This window comes from Rana temporaria, chromosome 6, assembly GCF_905171775.1.
Source record: "Rana temporaria chromosome 6, aRanTem1.1, whole genome shotgun sequence".
Taxonomy (NCBI): domain Eukaryota; kingdom Metazoa; phylum Chordata; class Amphibia; order Anura; family Ranidae; genus Rana; species Rana temporaria.
Window position 1 is genome coordinate 158895286 of NC_053494.1, and position 19337 is coordinate 158914622.

General features: G+C 42.2%; 1 protein-coding gene across 1 annotated transcript in view; it reads left to right on the plus strand.

Annotated features, from left to right (window-relative positions):
- Positions 1 to 19337, plus strand: part of PDE11A (phosphodiesterase 11A) — a 721237-nt gene that overhangs the window by 144516 nt on the left and 557384 nt on the right. The window lies entirely within an intron of this gene.

Below are 19337 nucleotides of genomic sequence, written 5' to 3' on the forward strand. Positions count from 1 at the left end.
CAAATGTTCCACAATGGCTCAAAAGTGATATGGTCCAGAAATATTTAGACAGAATAAAGGTGGATAAAGCACCTGGACCAGATGGTATCCACGCAGGGATCCTAAAAGAATTGAGCTCTGTCATTTCATGGCCATTGTTTCTAATATTTGGTGACTCGTTAATGACTGGAATGGTACTACTGGATTGGTGCAGGGCCAATGTGGTGCCCATTTTTAAAAAGGGATCAAAGTCTTTACCAAGTAACTATAGACCTGTTTGTTTAACTTCTATAGTCGGAAAGATCCTGGGGAGTTTAATAAAAGATCACATAGACGAGTTCTTGAATATGCAGTTTAGTTTTGAGCACCAGTTTTCAAAACGGATATCGGGGAACTGGAGAAAGTGCAGAGAAGGGCAACCAAACTGATAAGGCATGGAGAAGCTCAGTTATGAGGAATGATTAGAGGAACTGAATCTATTCTCTCTTGAGCAGAACAGATTAAGGAGGGAAAAAATCAACATGTACGAATACGTAAGTGGTCTATATTGTGAACTTGATGTTGAGTTATTCACTTTAAGGGGCACTCTTTACGTCTAGAGGAAAAAAGATTTCATCTCCAAATATGGAAAGGTTTCTTCACAGTAAGAGCTGTGAAAATGTGGAATAGACTCTAGAGGTGGTTCTGGCAAGCTCAGTAGATTGCTTTAAAAAAGGCCTGGCTTCTTACCTAAATGTACATAATATAACTGTGTACTGACATTTATAGCTACAGTTCATCCAGGGAAAATCCAATTGCCTCTCGGGGGATCAGGAAGGAATTTTTCCCCTGCTGTAGAAAATCGAAGCATGCTTTGCTGGGGTTTTTTCGTCTTCCTCTGGATCAACTGTGGGTGAAGGATTGTGTATATGGGATTGTATTTTATTTATTTATTTGGTTGAACTAGATGGGCTTGTGCCTTTTTTTCAACCTGACTAACTATGTAACTAAGTAACTATCAATAGACCCTCCAGCACAGCCAACGACCCCTTGCCATTACATACATTCAGTGTTGGTGATGCCAGAACTGCATTCCCCCATGTTCCTTCTGAAAAAAAGCCTTGGTGGCATCTATTAAGAGGATCATTTCATTTGTGTTTAATTTGACCGGTAGATGCTACCCTTTTGCTGACTTCAATATGCCTGAGACATCAGTCAATTTTTTTAGAAGAGGTTTAAAGGAGAGTTCAATAATGTGATTGTTAAACTAAATAGTGTTTCCTCCATTACGCTTGGCTTGTGTCATTGCATTGCAGCTTACTGCAACCTTGCTGCAAACCTCCATGATCCTAGACAACATGTAATTTGGTCAAAGCAATTGACTGTGGCGACGGTTGGGGGAGTCCAGTGCTGCATTCAGTTAAATATTACGTATTATAGTGAACAAAATACTGAAGTGAGTACCATAAGGATTAAAAACCTATTGTGGTTTAAAAGAGATTTGCATATAAACATTAAAGCCGAACTTTACCCTCATACTTAGTCTTGCACAGTCACATAGGCTCCTCTATTGCACTGAAAATACTTAATCTGTACCTGTAAACAGAAAATACTTAATGTGAGCATCTCCTCCCCAGCTGGACTGTCATGAAGGCTCGGCATCATTTGTGGGTGTTACTAAGGGAGGCTCACTGTTTTCAGGGTGCTATTTAAAGCTCCTTTCATCAGCCATGATCTGCCACCATTGCAAAGAGAGACCCAATAATGACATTAATGGGTCTAAAATAAGGTATGTATTAAAAAAAAAACAGAAGGGGGCAGATCCACAAAGATCTGCACCGGCGCAGCGTATCTAAGATACGCTACGCCGCCGTAACTTACTTGGCTTTGTTTTAAATCCACAACGAATTCGCGCCGTAAGTTACGGCGGCATAGTGTATCTCTCGCGGCGTAAGGGCGCAGAATTCAAATGCGGCGAGTAGGGGGCATGTTTCATTTAAATGAAGCGCGTCCCCGCACCGAATGAACTGCGCATGCGCCGTCCCTAAAATTTCCCGACGTGCATTGCGCTAAATGACGTCGCAAGGACGTCATTGGTTTTGACGTGAACGAAAATGGCGTCCAGCCCCATTCACGGACGACTTACGCAAACAACGTAAATGTTTCAAAATTAGACGTGGGAACGACGGCTATACTTAACATTGGGTACGACACCAGATAGCAGCTTTAACTATACGCTGGAAAAAGCAGAACGGAAACGACGTAAAAGAATGTGACGGCCGCTCGTATGTTCGTGGATCGGAAATAGCTAATTTGCATACTCGACGCGGATTACGACGTGAACGCCACCCAGCGGCCGCCGGAAAATTGCATCTTAGATCCGACGGCGTACTAAGGCGTACGCCTGTCGGATGTAACACAGATGCCGTCGTATCTTGTTTGGTGGATACCAAAACAAAGATACGACGCGCAAAATTTGAAATTACGCGGCGTATCAACAGATACGCCGGCGTAATTTCTTTGAGGATCTGCCCCACGGTGTTTATTTCAAAATGTAATTAGCACATTAATTATAGGGGTGTGATAAACCAGGAAGCAGAATATAAGCAGATTAAATGTCATCTTCAAAGTGTTACTAAACCCAGGACCCATTCACTATATCTGGTCTCCCACAGTACACAGAACATGGAAATGCAATTACTTCAGTAGATACTCCATAAACTGCTAAATTCCCTTTCTCATCAGCAGTTTAGCAGTCTTGTGACTTCTATCAGTGTCTGGTTAAAGCTTGTAGGAGGAGTTTCCATCCTCCCATGATTGGCCACCCGCGATCGATCCACAGAGAACCAGATCTGTCAATGTAAAAAAAACAGATCCCGTTCTGTTAGGGGAGTAGAGTTCACCTGTTCTTGATCACCACTAGTGTTAACCCCTTCCCTGCCAGTGTCATTTATACAGTAATCAGTGCATTTTTATAGCACTGATCGCTGTACAAATCTGTCCGGCGCAATGTTGCATTCCCACTAAAAATTGCTGATCACCGCCATTACTAGTAAAGAAATTATAATAATAAAAATGCCATAAATCTATCCCCTATTTTGTAGACGCTATAACTTTTGCACAAACCAATCAGTATACGCTTATTGCGATTTTTTTTAACAAAAATATGTAATAGAATACATATTTTACTAAACTGAAGAAGAAATAATTTTTTATATATTTATTTTCTGGATGTTTATTATAGCAAAAAGTTAGAAATATTGCTTTTTTTCAAAATTCTCGCTCTTTTTTTGTTTATAGCGCAAAAATAAAAAACACAGAGGTTATCAAATACCACCAAAAGAAAGGTCTATTTGTGGGGGGAAAAGAGACACATGTTTTGTTTCGGTACATCGTCGCACGGCCACGCAATTGTCAGTTAAAACGATGCAGTGCCGCAAAAAATGGCCTGGTCAATAAAGAGGGTAAATCCTCCTGGTCCTTAAGTGGTTAACCACTTAATCCCCGGACCATATTGCTGGTCAAAGACCAGAGCACTTTTTGCGATTCGGCACTGCGTCGCTTTAACTGACAATTGCGCGGTCGTGCGACGTAGCTCCAAAACAAAATTGGCGTAATTTTTTTCCCACAAATAGAGCTTTATTTTGGTGGTATTTGATCACCTCTGCGGTTTTTAGTTTTTGCGCTATAAACAATAATAGAGCGACAATTTTGAAAAAAAATTATATTTTTTACTTTTAGCTTTAATAAATATCCCCCAAAAATATATAAAAAAACATTTTTTTCCCTCAGTTTAGGCCGATACATATTCTTCTACATATTTTTCGTAAAAAAAAACGCAATAAGCGTTTATTGATTGGTATGCGCAAAAGTTATAGCATTTACAAAATGGGGGGTATTTTTATGGCATTTTTATTAATATATTTTTTTTACTAGTAATGGCGGCGATCAGTGATTTTTTTTCAATACTGCGACATTATGGCGGACACTTCGGACACTTTTGACACATTTTTGGGACCATTGGCATTTTTATAGCGATCAGTGCTATAAAAATGCATTGGATTACTATAAAAATGCCACTGGCAGGGAAGGGGTTAACACTAGGGGGCGGGGAAAGGGGTCAAGTATGTTCTCTGGGTGTGTTCTAACTGTAGGGGGGGGTGGAATAACTAGGGTAAATTACATATCTTCTATTCATACATTGTATGAACAGAAGATCAGTATTTCTCTCCCTGACAGGACCGGTCCCCGCTCTGTAACGAGCGATCGCGTGGGCCTGGCGGCGATTGCGCCCGCCGGGCACGCACACGGGAGTCGGGGGCGAGCGGGGGGCGCGCGCGCCCCTAGTGGCCGCTTAGAGAGCTAACGTTATTGTACGGGCTCTCGCGCAGGGGAGCCGACCTGCCGCCGTAAAACAACAGCGGCTGGTCGGCAACTAGTTAAATACAGGAGCCGGAAAGCAAGCTTTTTTTTTTTCAAATATCTCAATTTTAGATGCACTATTGGAAGAAGTAGAACTTTTGCTTATGTCTGTAATAGAAAAGGGAAGAGGGAAATAATTATGGCATGCTTATATACAAACACAACATTTTAAAAATATGTTTATCCTTGTTTCCTCATGGTAAAGTAGAGCTCTAAAATGTTTTTAAAGGCAATCTGGTTCATGATATACATATGTAATCCATTATATCAACATTTTTTATATACATCATAGAAAATATTACAACGCGTTTCTTGAAACAAAGTCCACTTTTTCGTGGATGCATATGCAGTTCAAATGATGAAACAGATCTTATGGAAAAACAAAAAATATCATGAAGGTTGCAGATGTACTGTATTCTGTATGTATCATATCATCCCCATCATATATTTCATACAAAACCCAATTCAGACCTCATTTTATGGATCATGTTGATTACATTTAGGTTAAAGGGTCACTAAAGGAAAACATTTTTTTTAGCTAAATAGCTTCCTTTACTGCAGTCCTGGTGTCATGTCCTCATTGTTCATTTTTGCTTTGATGTTGCTGTAATTCCTCTCTGTTCTGGACACTTCCTGGTTGTCTGTTTCCTGATCACCACAGTACTGGGAGATTTCTCACTGTGGTGACTAATCAAGGAGGTGTGATTACTGTGTGTCAGCACCAATCCAGTTTCGTTTTACAAAGCATCACTGCCCTCTATTGGCTCTTTGTCTCTGTACATCAGAGAAGCAGGAAACAACAGCAAAAACTAAACTAAACTTCAGGTACATTATATGATTGTTTTTTATCTATTTTTAATCATTTTTAAAAGGACTCAGTTAACTATTATGTCTCTATTCCCTGTAAACAGTCATTTCAGCAAAACATTTTTTTCCTTTAGTGACCCTTTAAGAACCACCAGCCATCTATTTAAAAGTTGCTAAGAACCCATTTCATGAGATAAAATGTCAAACCCGAGGAACTGCTGCAAAATAGATAAAGAAACCAGATTAAAAAATCTTTAGCGTACAGAGACTCCTAAAATGTGACTATCCCCTAAAGAACCTTCAATACAAAGTCTACCCCTCAAAACTTGCACCTATCAATAGGATTAAATAGAAGTCCATTGAGTGATGTACCCCACATGGGGACTGCTCAATCTGCAAGCATCCACTGACCACAATGGGAGAGAAAAAGGCATTCTCCCCCACCATGTGGCAATGCATAGCATAATTCCTAAGATGGACAAAGAGCGTAGTGGACAGATGAAAAAAAGCCCTCCAAGTTATACCATACATACCGAAAGAACAAGATTTCCCAGGGTTATGTCTCAAAAAGAAAAAAAAAATTCTCAGGATGTGTTTGTTCTTTAAACTACCCACCAGATAACAGCAACACACCGATCATGGAGAGTGTACAGTATATGTATCAAATCACAAAACAATGCATATGTAACCAATTACAGTAAAACCTTGGTTTAAGAGCATTTTGCAAGACAAGCAAAATGTTTTAATCAATTTTGCCTTGATATACAAGCGATCTCTTGATATAAGAGTAGCGTCATGTCACAACCGAGTATAAAAAAGAAGAGAGGAGCCCTAAGTGTAGCAATATGGTTACATTTAATGAAGGTACATCATTTAGCAACTTATTGCTACACTTATCGGAATTTCCGACGGCCTAAAATCGGATTGATTTTTTCATCAGAATTCCATTCAAGCTGTCTTGCTTACACACTGTCAGACTAAATTCCGACCGTCCAAAACGTGGTGATGTAAAACACTACAACAAGCCAAGAAAAATTAAGTTCAATGCTTCCGAGCATACGTCGACTTGATTCTGAGCATGCGTGGATTTTTCTCCGACGGAATTCCACACAGACGATCAGAATTTCCCATCGGATTTTTTTCCATCGGAAGAATTTAAAACATGTTCTATTTTTTTACTCCGATGGAAAAAAGTCAGATGGGGCCCACACACGATCGGAATTTCCGATAAAGTCAGTGCTTAGTCATGGCCATGACTAAGCACTGACTGTAAGTGCGAAACGCGTCGGCCATACTGTATATTGTTGGTTTGCAGTGACTGTTTGTGCAGTTGAAAAATAAAAAGACAACTTTTTTAAGTGATTTTGGAGTGCGGCTGTCCAGTTCTCGTCCATTTATGTGCTATCATTAGCATTGCCAGCACCTTGGTGGTTCAACAACCCTTGATTGCTCACGGGGCTCACCTGGAGCGGTGAGATATCTGTCTGTTTACGCGGCATAAGTGTTTGTTCCTTAAGCTACCCACCAGAGAACGACAACGCACCGATCATGGAGAGTGTACAGTATATTTATCATATCACAAAACAATGCATATGTAACCAATAATAACATACAGTATATGTGAACTTATTAAATCTTATCAAAACTTTAGTACTATACAAAAAATAAGTAAAAATCTAAATAGTAACCAAAATAATATATTCAAATAATTTTTACAAAAACAAAAGTATTTTCTCATTAAGGCCTGAATATAATGGGGTCATTAATCAGCATGTCCACCTACATTCAGATTGCAGTAAGAGTATCAAGATCTCCACTTTTCTTTTTTTAAATATGGTTCAGGGATAAAAATGTGGCTTTGGAAGGGTCAAACCCACGATTTTTAGGAAAATACCATTTGTCCTTATGACAATGATCATATATTATTCTACACATTTCCATTTTTATCTTTAACATTGACAGAGCAGTTAAAAAATATTTAGAGATAGAAAGTTCCCTGTTGGGTTATCTAATTTATTTTAATGTGTGTACACAGTACGGTTTATCTAAATTGATTACAAGCCCCACATCTAAATGCGACTCTTAATATAGGTATTTTATTATTATTATACAGGATTTATATAGCACCAACAATTTGCATATTATTTTCTGCTTACTGGTATTAAAGTAACCATGACACCAATATGACTTTTAAAGATTATGCTCTTCTAAACATAATAATAGTAAATGTAAAGAGGAAAGGAAATTAGAAGAGGGGGTATTGTGCAAATAAAAAAAGTATTATGATATCCTATTTTTTTTTCCAAAGAATACATCCACTGCTCAATGGTCCTGTAATTGTTTTCCATAAAATAGTTTCTTACTGTGTTTTTTCTGCTTCCTTGTAACATTCTCCATTATCTCCTTTTGCCCATCGCTTCCATCTGTTTGGAACAAGTGCAGTGCAAGTTAATTACAATCATGTGCACTGCTCTAAGCACATTACACATCTCATAGTCCATCTCTTATTTGGATAACCCTTTGCATTTGGTGGTAATGCCGCATACACACGATCATTTTTCGGGTTGTAAAAAACTAAGTTTTTTAAAAATGTCACTTAAAACGATTGTGTGTGTGCTTCAGAGCATTTTTCGGGTTCTGAAAAACGAGCCAAAAATGTTTTGAACATGCTCTATTTTTTCACAACGTTTTAAACTATGTTGTTTTTCGTGTTGTAAAAAATGATCGTGTGTGGGCTTTAATGACGTGAAAAACCCACACATGCTCAGAAGCAAGTTATGAGACGGGAGCGCTCGTTCTGGTAAAACTACTGTTCGTAATGGAGTAAGCACATTCATCATGCTGTAACAGACAGAAAAGCGTGAATCGTCTTTTACTAACACAAAATCAGCTAAAGCAGCCCAAAGGGTGGCGTCATCCGAATGGAACTTCCCCTTTATAGTGCCATCATACGTGCTGTACATCACCGCGCTTTGCTATAGCATTTTTTTTTTTAACAATCGTGTTTGGGCAACGCCGTTTTAATGATGAAGTTGAGAAAAACATCGTTTTTTCTAGAGCCTGAAAAAGTTTGTTTTTTACAACCCGAAAAATTATTGTGTGTACGCGGCATAATTCAAAAGCTGAAGTATAAAAGGGGAGGTGTGAGATTATGGTGAGAATGCAGAGGCAATTTAGAGACTCCCTGCAGCTCAGGTAACTCACAGTCATCATCTCTAACTCTTCAAGCTCCTTATTGATCAACTCTCCTATCAAAATCTGTAAACTTACACGTTTTAGGCAATAGGATTGTGGATAACATTGTTGAAGGTCTTACAAAGAGTGGCATCATCCACATGTGTGTAGGACAGTATGAATTTTGGATATACTGTTAATAGTACAATACTGGAGCACCATTGTATGGGGTTCATGAAGAGGTACAACAAAGCAATAAAAGTCAACATCACTGCTAAGGAGCACCACTGGAAAATGTAGTATGCTAATGAAACACAGTGCATGTAAAGTGATAACAGCACACACGCTATCAAACTGAGACACGTTCCTGTTTGCAGGATCCAACATTGTAATAAACACCTTTTGTAACATTATTCATTCATAAGTTCAATAATCCTTGGGGAGCTGCATTGCATTTAGTTCAGATTCATGTTTGCATTGTAAAAATTGCAGGCATGCAGCATGCATGTGAACTAATTGCAGTGCAGCCAATGTTTTCCGTGCTTCTGGATGTACACAGCTGAACCTACTCAGGACCTCCTATTCTCCAGCTATATACCAAGCAACAAGGGCAATTTCTGCTTCAACCCTGACATTTAAAGTCTGAATGATGTAAATAAATATTGGTAAAGATTACACATCTCCAGGGCCGTATACATCTTAAGGCATTTGTGGGTCTAGAGTAAAAGGGTAAAAGGAGACCCAACCAACGGACAACAATGTTTTTTTTTAATTCTCAACAGCTCTGGACACACGTGGCCAATTGCAACACCAGATCAAAGAGAGGTCACAAGACTTTTTTTTTTAGCATGCTGTGATTTAATATTTCTCTGTCAAAAGCACATTCTGATTGTAGGATTTGTTGTAAAAATAATGGATCGTATTCCTGCCTAAAGGCTTGGAATCTGTGAGACGTGGTACCATCCTTTGCATGTACCTAAGGCGGTGTGACATTTAAATACAGCTCTGTGTCTTGGAATGTACAGTATATAACTGGCAGTTTGCTCCTTGGCGTAGGACTGGCAGACTGGACAACCTTGGCACATAAAATACATCAGCTTACATTGCTGTGCATGTGAAAGTTTTGCCAAGCTTCGTAGAACAATAATGTTTATGTTGGAACTGCTGCATACTCATTACCCTTTCAAAGCCTAAGGGATAATGTGTTTGAACCACAGTGAACTTTGTTGTTTCATTAAAATGTGGCTGATTAAGGCTGATGATAGCTCATATTACCCCACATACAGTAGGCTCTCATACCTGCTAAGCTAAGGTGACCAGATTTTTAAAATAAAATCCAGGGATATATTATTTTTTTTACTAGTAATGGCGACAATCAGCAACTCCTCTGCCCATCGTCGCCGCCCACCTTACAGCCTCTCAAGTCTCACTCTATGGGCCCCGGCTACTACTGGGCGGGGAGCGGAGGAAGGAGATAAGCAGGCAGGTGGCTGCGCGGGACTTGAGCCAAGGCAGAAGAACATGTGAGGGGAGCTGAATAAGTATGCACCCGAAACTGAAGAAATATTTCCTCCGCTCCGACCAGCACATGATCATCAGAAAGGGGCACAGATAATGGACCAAAATACACCCCCCTAAGCTAGTAGGAGCGGTGTGTAATTCAGATTTTTTTTTTATTCTGCACTGACTGTCTTTGAAATTGCCCCAGCCCCTGTTAAAATCCCATCCGGGGACAAAACCAGGTACAGTGTCCTCAATCCGGGGACTGTCCCCTGAAACCCGGGATGTCTGGTCAGCCTATGCTAAGCCCTACCTGCTAAATTGCTACTTTAGGTCTCTTAAGCCAAATGAAAAAGTAAAATGGCAGTTAATGTCTTCATAGTAGGCATATAAGTGTGTAGGCATATTGAATTGAGAAGTTGATTTCTATAGCAAGGTATGTTGTAAAAAACTTTGATTCATACTCAAATACAGTATAAAGCAGGTACCGTGGACTGGCTATTTAGTAGTCCCAGAAGTCTCCCGTGCTCCCCACAGACCAGCATCAAGAACTTTGAGGAGCACAAGAAAGGCAGTACCTGCTCCTCTTCCCAAGTTAGTTTCAGCATCTGTTATATTGTACTCATTGAGTTCCTAACCCTGTGTCACACATCCAGCATGGTTTCAATTTACCTTGAATTTAGATCTGACTTCCCTGAGGTGAGATTTCCCAGCTAATTCACCTCCACCTGCATAGAGAAAGCTCTGGGATACCAGTGAATGGGAGAAATTATCTGAGCAAAGAAATGTCATCAATCCAAAAACCTCATCACAGACTTTCTGGGGGACAACACTCAGAACTTTTTTTCCGCAGGAAGTGGGGGGAATGAAGTTCTGGCATCTTACTGAATGTGTGAAAGAGTACTTACTGAAAGAGTGCTGGGGTGTACTGGAGGATCTTTTAATGCTGGCTGCTGGCAATCTATTTTACAGGGGGGCTAATTGTTGCTGATGGGGGGTCTATTTTTGCTGGTGGTTGCTCTATTGTTTGGGGGGGGGGTCAGTTGCTGTTGGGAGAGATCTACTGTTGAGGGAGGGGTCTACTGGTGTTGGTTTCTGTGTTATCTATTGTTGCTGGTAGTTTATTTATTGTTGTTGGGGGTCAATTGCTGCTGGGAGGGATCTACTGTTGAGGGAGGGGTCTACTGTTGGCTTCTGGGGGATCTATTGTTACTGACAAAAATCTATATTTGCTGGGGTGGATCTGTTGTTGCTGTGAGGTATATTGTTGCTGGGGACCTATTGTTGCTGACTTAAGGTGTAAGTAACCCCTCCTATAGTTGTCAGCCAAGGAAATGGCCATCTTTGCCTCCAATTATACTACAACTGCCATGATGCTGCACATGACACCAGCCATTGGATGGTTTGACAGTTTGGTTGAGAGCACAACCAATGGAAGTGTTACATTTCTGGCATGTGTCAGAAATGAAACTGTTTTATGGATGGGTTTACTTCCGCTTTAAGGGGATCTATTTTACTGCTTTTATTAATATTGTTAACACATTCCATACAAATTACTATTAGCACCACAGAATGATACTTGGTTTTCTAAAAAAAGGGGTCATGGAAGCAGGAGATAGTGCTCGGAGGTGGTTAGGGGGCAGAGACCAGGGTTTACCCAGAAAGGGGGAGAATCTGCACCTATTCTCTCAAAAAAAAACCCTGACAACACTACTCTGTTTTATTTTTGGGTAAAAAACAATAGGAATATCAAGAGAGCAACTACAATCAAAGCACTAAGGCCATATTTATATAATTGTTTTTAATTTTAAGGGGCAGGCTTAGTTTTTTTTAAGTAATCTTTATTTTTGTTTTACAAGTACAGAAAAAAAAGAGGATATTCGTATAGGCGAATGGCAGTGGTGGACAGTGGTGATGTACAATACAACAGCTGTAATAACACTACAATCAGGGGTCAAGTCCTGGGGAAAAAAGTGTGGGAACTCCCACCCAAGATCCACTCCTCCACCAAAAAAAATTAAAAATGATACGCTCATATGCATAATTACTAAACCGCAAGTTCTTTCTAAATCCCGCGATAACTCGCGGCAGACCTCCGCAATGTCTCCTGGGAACAATGACAAAAGCTCCCAGGAGACATTGCGGCATTGAGGAAGTGACGGAATACCCGCACACTACCTGATGAATCCATATACAGGAAGCGGCCAGTAACATAAAGGATTACTAAGGTTTGTCTGCCCCTGACAGTGACTCGAGCTGGGCATCGCCGCTTAGTGAAGGATTGGCTCGGACGGCTTGGCTGTTCTCGGCTGCTCTAGTCCTGCAAAGGGAACTGCGTTCCTGCTGTGAAAAAAGTGCAGGAACTCCGTTCCCACGCGTTCCCGCAGGACTTGAGCCCTGACTACAATCATAGCCCCCAAAAATCAAAATGCACACCAAAACCCGTATCTGAAAAGTGCAGATAACATTCAGAAGTTATAAGGAACACAAGCAAAATTCAAATAACACAATCATGAGCTGGTTGGCTCTGGAGGTCCAGAAAATGGGTAGCAGGCCAAGCACTACCATTGCGACCTGGCATACAAACCATGCAGCAGAAATACTTGGTACCTCCTCATGCTGACAAGTTATCAACAAATGGCAACTAGGCCACGCCAGAGATACACCCAATCACTAGCACAGGCCCAGGCTTTTAACCTAAGCCTCTGTAATTTATTTCTGTTACTGCAAGAATCCTGTAAGTTTCTAAAGATCAGACCTTCTTTGTGCTGGAACATTCCAATACTAACCAACACCAGCGCTGGTCCTATAGGGCAGTTGCATACCTGGGGGGGGGGGGCAGGAAACTTGAAAGTGTGTGGAACTGACACTGTTACAATAGTGAGATTGCGCTCTGGAGTACGATGTGAAGAGACATGCGCAGGATAGCCGGACAAGAAACCATTAAGATTTTTTTTTGGGGGGGGGGGGGCAGGTGGGTACAAGGGCCCTGACAAAAGGCCCTAAGATTTCTGCCCTGACTTACAGCCAATGACTGACCACCAATGCTGGAGAAGGGGATGTTACTATTACAGCTTGCTTCTGACAACCAATGCTGGTAAGATAGGTGTGAGTTTACTGTTCTGGCCAATCATTGACCACCAGGGTAACTGAAAGTGGACAATATAGGAATTGACATAGAAGGTCAACAACATTAAGCAAGAAATCTTTTTAAACTTTCCTTAACGTTCATCATATTTAAGCTCCCGGCTATCATAATCTGATATACTATTATGAGGTCTGTCTGAATCTATGAAGGCATAATGTGGAAGCTTTCATCTTAAGATTTTAAGATGAACATAAAGCTCTGATGTTGGTGCAAGAGAGAAGCAGATAATACATTTTACTGGTTTACCAGCTTTAAACCATCTCTTATGCCTCGTTCACACGGGATGTATGAATCCATGTCCTGTGTGAGGATACACTCCATGTGAACGAGGCCTTAAACCCGGTACACAGTGAATTTTTTTTTTTTTTTTCATTCAACCCAGCAGGTTGAATTAAAAAAACTTACAGAGCACCATACCAACACAAGTGATGTTGGTGCGGTGATCTTCCCCGATGTATTATTGTATTCTGACAGAGGGGACACTGGCCAGTGCTCACAGCCATTGGCTGCAAGCGCTGATCACATGCTGGTTTTCCATCATGTCCCTTCGACAAAAGACTGTCATTACACCGACTTCTGTCGGACAGACAACTGTACACACTGATTGAAAGTCGAGTAGTTCCTTTGGAACCGGCTGATTTTCAGACACTGTTAGGTAGATTCACAGAGATTGCCGCAACTTTAAGGCGGCGTAGCGTATCGTATTTACGCTACGCCGCCTTAAGTCAGAGAGGCAAGTACTGTATTCTCAAAGTACTTGCCTCCTAACTTAAGGCGGCGTAGCGTAAATGCGGCGGGCGCGCCTAATTCAAAATAGGCAGAGGGGGCGTGTTTTATTATAATTTTGTTTGACCTGACGTGATTGACGTTTTTTTTTGAACGACGCATTCGCCGTCCGCCTACATTTACCAGTGTGCATTGCGGCAACGTACGCCGCACGGGCCTATTGATTTCGACGTGGACGTAAATGACGTAAATCCCTATTCACGGACGACTTGCGCAAACGACGTAAAATTTTCGAATTTCGAAGCGGGAACGGCGGGCATACTTTAACATTACTATTCCAACTATTTGTTGGAATAGCTTTAGGCCTGATAAAGCGTTACGTAAACAGGGTATCTGTACTGCGTCGGCGGGCATACGTTTGTGAATAGGCGTATCTAGTGATTTACATATTCTACGCCGACCGCAATGGAAGCGCCACCTAGCGGCCAGCCTAAATATTGCACCCTAAGATAGGACGGCGCAAGCCGTTGTATCTTAGATAGGTTTAAGTGTATCTCTGTTTGAGAATACACTTAAACTTAGGTCAGCGCAGATTCTGAGTTAGGTCGGCGTATCTACTGATACGCCAACCTAACTCCACCTGAATCTAGCTATGTGTATCCAGCTTAAGTCAAGTTCCTTAGAGTGTTATTTCCCAGACTATAAAACAGATTCGGCAGTTTTGCAGATAAAGACCAGACTTTGTCTCATAACTGATTATATTGTAGTCCAAACTTCTCTGACATATAAATAAAATAGCCTTCAACAAATGTCAAGAAACTTTTTTTTATGTTTTGGATAGAATGTGGAAGGTTCAGAGACACTCTCAGGCTTTCATTGCGAACTGTGTCCACGTGGGGAAGCTGCACTGTATTTGTCCTGTAACTGTTGTCACTAGGACTGAAAATGATAGGAAATCCAACTATTTTAGTTGTCACTGAAACAAAAATAGAGGGGAAATGGTTGAATGCATTCTAGTGACCTTTGTCTTAGGCTGGGCTCACACTTATGCAAATTGGATTCGGTTCATACAGCTCCGGGGTGGCTGTGGTTCACATTTGGAAAGGGTCCTGTGCCTCATTGGTTCTAATTCAGGCAAAAATTCTGACCTCATTTGCACCTGAATCGGTGAACAGGGACGCACTGGACCCCCTGTCGTGAGCCACGGCCACAGCATGTGTAAACCAGCCTTAGAGGGCATTTCCCTCTCTTTTGAGAAATTTCCAGTCACTTCCTCTTGCGTTTGTCAGATGGGAAATTAAGGAAAATCTTCTTAATGGGAAACAAATGGCAAAAAAAAAAAAAATCCAGTGATGATGGTTTACCAGTTCCTACTCTAACTAAAATAACAAATATTACATTTTGGCTTTAGATATACATTTATTCGAGTATAACGCGCACACGTGTATAACGCGCACCCCTAATTTTCGATTAAAAATCGGTATAAAATCATTGTAATTGCCAAAAATCATTTATTGTATTTATTGTATGTCCAGCCATGTCCCCTGTATGTCCAGCCATGTCCCCCGTATGTCCAGCCATGTCCCCCGTATGTCCAGCCATGTCCCCCGTATGTCCAGCCATGTCCCCCGTATGTCCAGCTATGTCCCCCGTATGTCCAGCCATGTCCCCCGTATGTCCAGCCATGTCCCCATATAACCAGCCATGTCCCCTGTATGTGCAGCCATGTCCCCTGTATATGCAGCCACCTACTGTTAATCACCGCGGCGCGGGAACATTACAGACAGCGTTAGTTTGAACAGCTGTTTTCCCTGCCGCGCATAGACACTCCCCCTTGCTCGCGATTGGACAGATCCGTCCAAGGGGGAGTGTCTATGTGCGGCGGGGAAAACAGCTATTCAAACGAAAGCTGTCTGTAATGTTCCCCGCGCCACGGGGATTAACGTTGTATCGGCGTTGGTGGCGGCAGCGGTAGCGGCGGCGGCGGCGGGGGGAGGGGGGAAGTATTCTAGTATCGGCGGTATTAGCGGGAGTACGAGTACTCCCGCTAATACTCGGTTTCGGTCCCGCCACTGTCATCCCACCCCAGTCCTCGTTTATAACGCGCACCCAAAACTTTGATTTTTTTTTTGGTATAAAATTTTGCGCGTTATACTCGAATAAATACGGTACTTAAAGTAGCTTGGATATAAGAATATTTTCACCTAGCTTTTAAAATACATATTCCCCTTTCTAAAACCTTGTTCAGGATCGTGCTGGTACCCGTGCTGTGTACAGGCTGCCTTTGTTTTGGTGTCTGCATCTCCCCCGAGTTGCGTGCAGCCAGCCTAACGTGGTGGATACAGATGCTTTGGCTGCCTGGACACAGCTGCATGTCAACATTTGACAGACGCGCAGGAGCAACTGCATGATCCCTAACACAGTGTGCACTTGTGGCTGTGCAGCCACTCCTGTACTGCTGTCAAATTTTGACATGTGGCTGTGTCTGTATAGCTAATGTATCTACAACCACCTCTACAGACTGGCTAGATGCAGCTCAGGGAGGAGGCAAAAGCCAAAACAAAGCAGCCTGTATGCAGTATGAGTGCTAGTGTCCTTGTGCACAATGCCTAACAAAATGCTCCCAACCTCTGCCTAATAAACAGATCTAGGCCTCTTTTCCTTCAGGTATGTAATTACCTTGTCAAACAGCTGCCTACACTGTATACATACCAGCTGGTAAAAGTCTAGTGCCAGGCTGCCCACACCTGTACATCATCATCCCATAGACTATAATGGGACACTGCTTCTGTTATATGAGTATTCCTCAAGTAAGTATATGGACTGGTGCAGGCAGTCCATCGCTATATTTTTACTATCTGGGCTGCAAACAACCTGGGAGGTGACAGTAATCAGAGGAGGTAAATATGGACCTGTGAGGAAGATGATCCAGCTCTAGTATTTTTTTTCGCAATATGATTACTTCCAGTATATTAGGCGAGGCTTAGTTTATCCAGCTACAGTGTGTTTACCAGTGCCAAAAACTGTCAAAAAGCATGTGTTTTTTTAAGGAAACATGGAGCCAGTCAAATGTCAGAAACCTGGTCTTTATACTCCAATTCATTGCGTAATTAGGTAGTAAATCAACGATAAGGATGAATTCCCCCAGAGTACAGATCAGCTATAAATTGGTAAACAAAATGTTGCGCTATAATAAAACGTAACCAAATAATCCCAAGTGAAAAATGACATTAAAAGAATATATAATAATAATTTAATGGTCCCAAAATAGATGGTGCTAAAATATTGCAGCCACAAATCAAGGTGAGTAACATCACACTCCCTTCACCACAAAGGCCGACAACCAGCAACCGGACAGGCTGTATAAAATAAGAAAAACCTTAAAAACTTTGATTTATTGAATAAAAATGTCAGTTTCTATATTATGTATGAAAAGAAAAGTCACATGGATAATGGAGCAGGAAAAAAGACTTGGCTCAATGTTGGATAGAATTACTCAGTTTAACAAAATTTGGGAACCATGGTTGAAGTATTTGGGAATCTCATACACCTTGCGGGTTTAGCAACACCATTCGCTGTGTACTGATGTATACATTTGGCAGGTAGGCTGGCTCTCTGTCCTTCTACCCTCTTATACCTACCCCCTTTCTTTTTCTCTTTCTCTATATCCTTTTCATGCTTTCTTTTTTTCTTTCTTATTATTTCTGTATCTCTATTTTTGTTTTGTTTATGTTCTTTATATATATATATATAGTACTATATATACTATATATATATATATATATATACTATATATATATATATATATATATATAGTACTTTCTTTATATATATATGTTATTCTTTGTTTTTAAAAAAAAAATCTATTTTTTCTATATAATACACTTTTAGTTGGTACAGATAAATTGAAATTTGTACTAGGGATACTTAAGACTTCTTGGGGCAGATTCTCGTAAATCGCCGCATCTCTGCGGCGGCGTAACGTATCTCATTTACGTTACGCCGCTGCAAGTTTTACGAGCACGTGCTTGATTCACAAAGCACTTGCCTGTAAAGTTGCGGCGGCGTAGCATAAATCCCCCGGTGCAAGCCCGCCTAATTCAAATGATCCGGGTAGGGGGCGTGGATCATTTAAATTAGGCGCGTTCCCGCGCCGAACGTACTGCGCATGCGCCGTCCCTAAAATTTCCAGTCATTGCGCTAAATGACGTCGCAAGGACGTCATTGGTTTCGACGTGAACGTAAATGGCGTCCAGCCCCATTCACGGACGACTTACGCAAACAACGTAAATTTTTAAATTTCGACGCGGGAACGACTGCCATACTTAACATTGGTTGCAGGGGCAACTTTACGCGTCGCAAATCTAACGTAAACGTTGTATCTTCACTGCGTCGACCATGCGTACGTTCGGGAATTCACGTATTTTGCTAATTTGCATACTCGATCGGGAAAACGACAGAGGCGACACCTAGCGACGATGAAAAAATTGCATTTAAGATCCGACAGCGTAAGAGCCTGTCGGATCTAATGGTTATCTATGCGTAACTGATTCTAATAATCAGTCGCATAGATACGACGGCCCAGATTAGGACTTACGACGGCGCACATGGCGTTGCGCCGTCGTAAGCCCTTTCAGAATCTGGGCCCTTGAGTCTATAAATTGGAGAATGGTTATGGAGTCGGCTTCTCGAAAATGTGTTTGTCTTAATTGTTTGTTAAGGGAAAGGGTGGGCGCGGGGGGGGTTACTCTTCCTCCTTACTCTTCCCATTTGGGGTGTCAGGGGGGGTGGAGAATGCCCTAAACATCTGCCTTCTATATAGGTCTAAATAATAAGACTTATGAGTTAATATATATTATAATTTAGAGACACTAGAAAGTGAGGCCCGGAGCAACTGGAAGTCAGTGTAGGGCCGGCCATGACAGGGTTAACAGAAACCCTAGTAGCTGTGGGGGGAGGAGCAGAGCAGGGGAGGAGAGATCACAGATATCTCTTACTCTCAGTTTCCCGGGCAGAGGCAGCGTGGGGGAGTGAAGTTGGTGGGGGAGTGAAGTTGCTGCTGTGTCTGCTCAGCCTGCAGGGATTTCGCTTGTCCCAAATTGTCACGGCGATGGCTGCGATCGAGGATTTATTCGGGAGATTGAGGGCGGAGGCGGCTATCCGGGGTGAGGACTGGCTGCAGAGGCAGTTAGGGGCGCTTTTATCGCAGGATGGAGGGGACATGGGGCGCATGGCGTCGGGGCCTAGCCGCGTCCAGACCGGACAAGCAGCATCGGGGCCGGAGCACACAGGTGTGGTGCTGGCGGAGTCGGGGCCTGAACGGTCGGTCCGGGGAGCAGGGCGGGCACACGGGGACACAATTCAGGTCGCATCGGGGCCTGATCACACAGGCATGGGAGCAGCGTCGTCGGGGCCTAGTCACACAGGCCGGGGGGCCTCGCGGACGCGCTCGTCCCGCCCCCCCCCGCCGGTATTCGCCCAGTATATCCCCGGGACGGCAGAGGGGGGATAGTGGACATAGCAGGGCCCCTTCGGGCCCCCCCGCGAAGCGGGCGGCGGGTATTGTGTCGGAAGGCCCAGCCGGGGGCACCAGGAGTAGCGT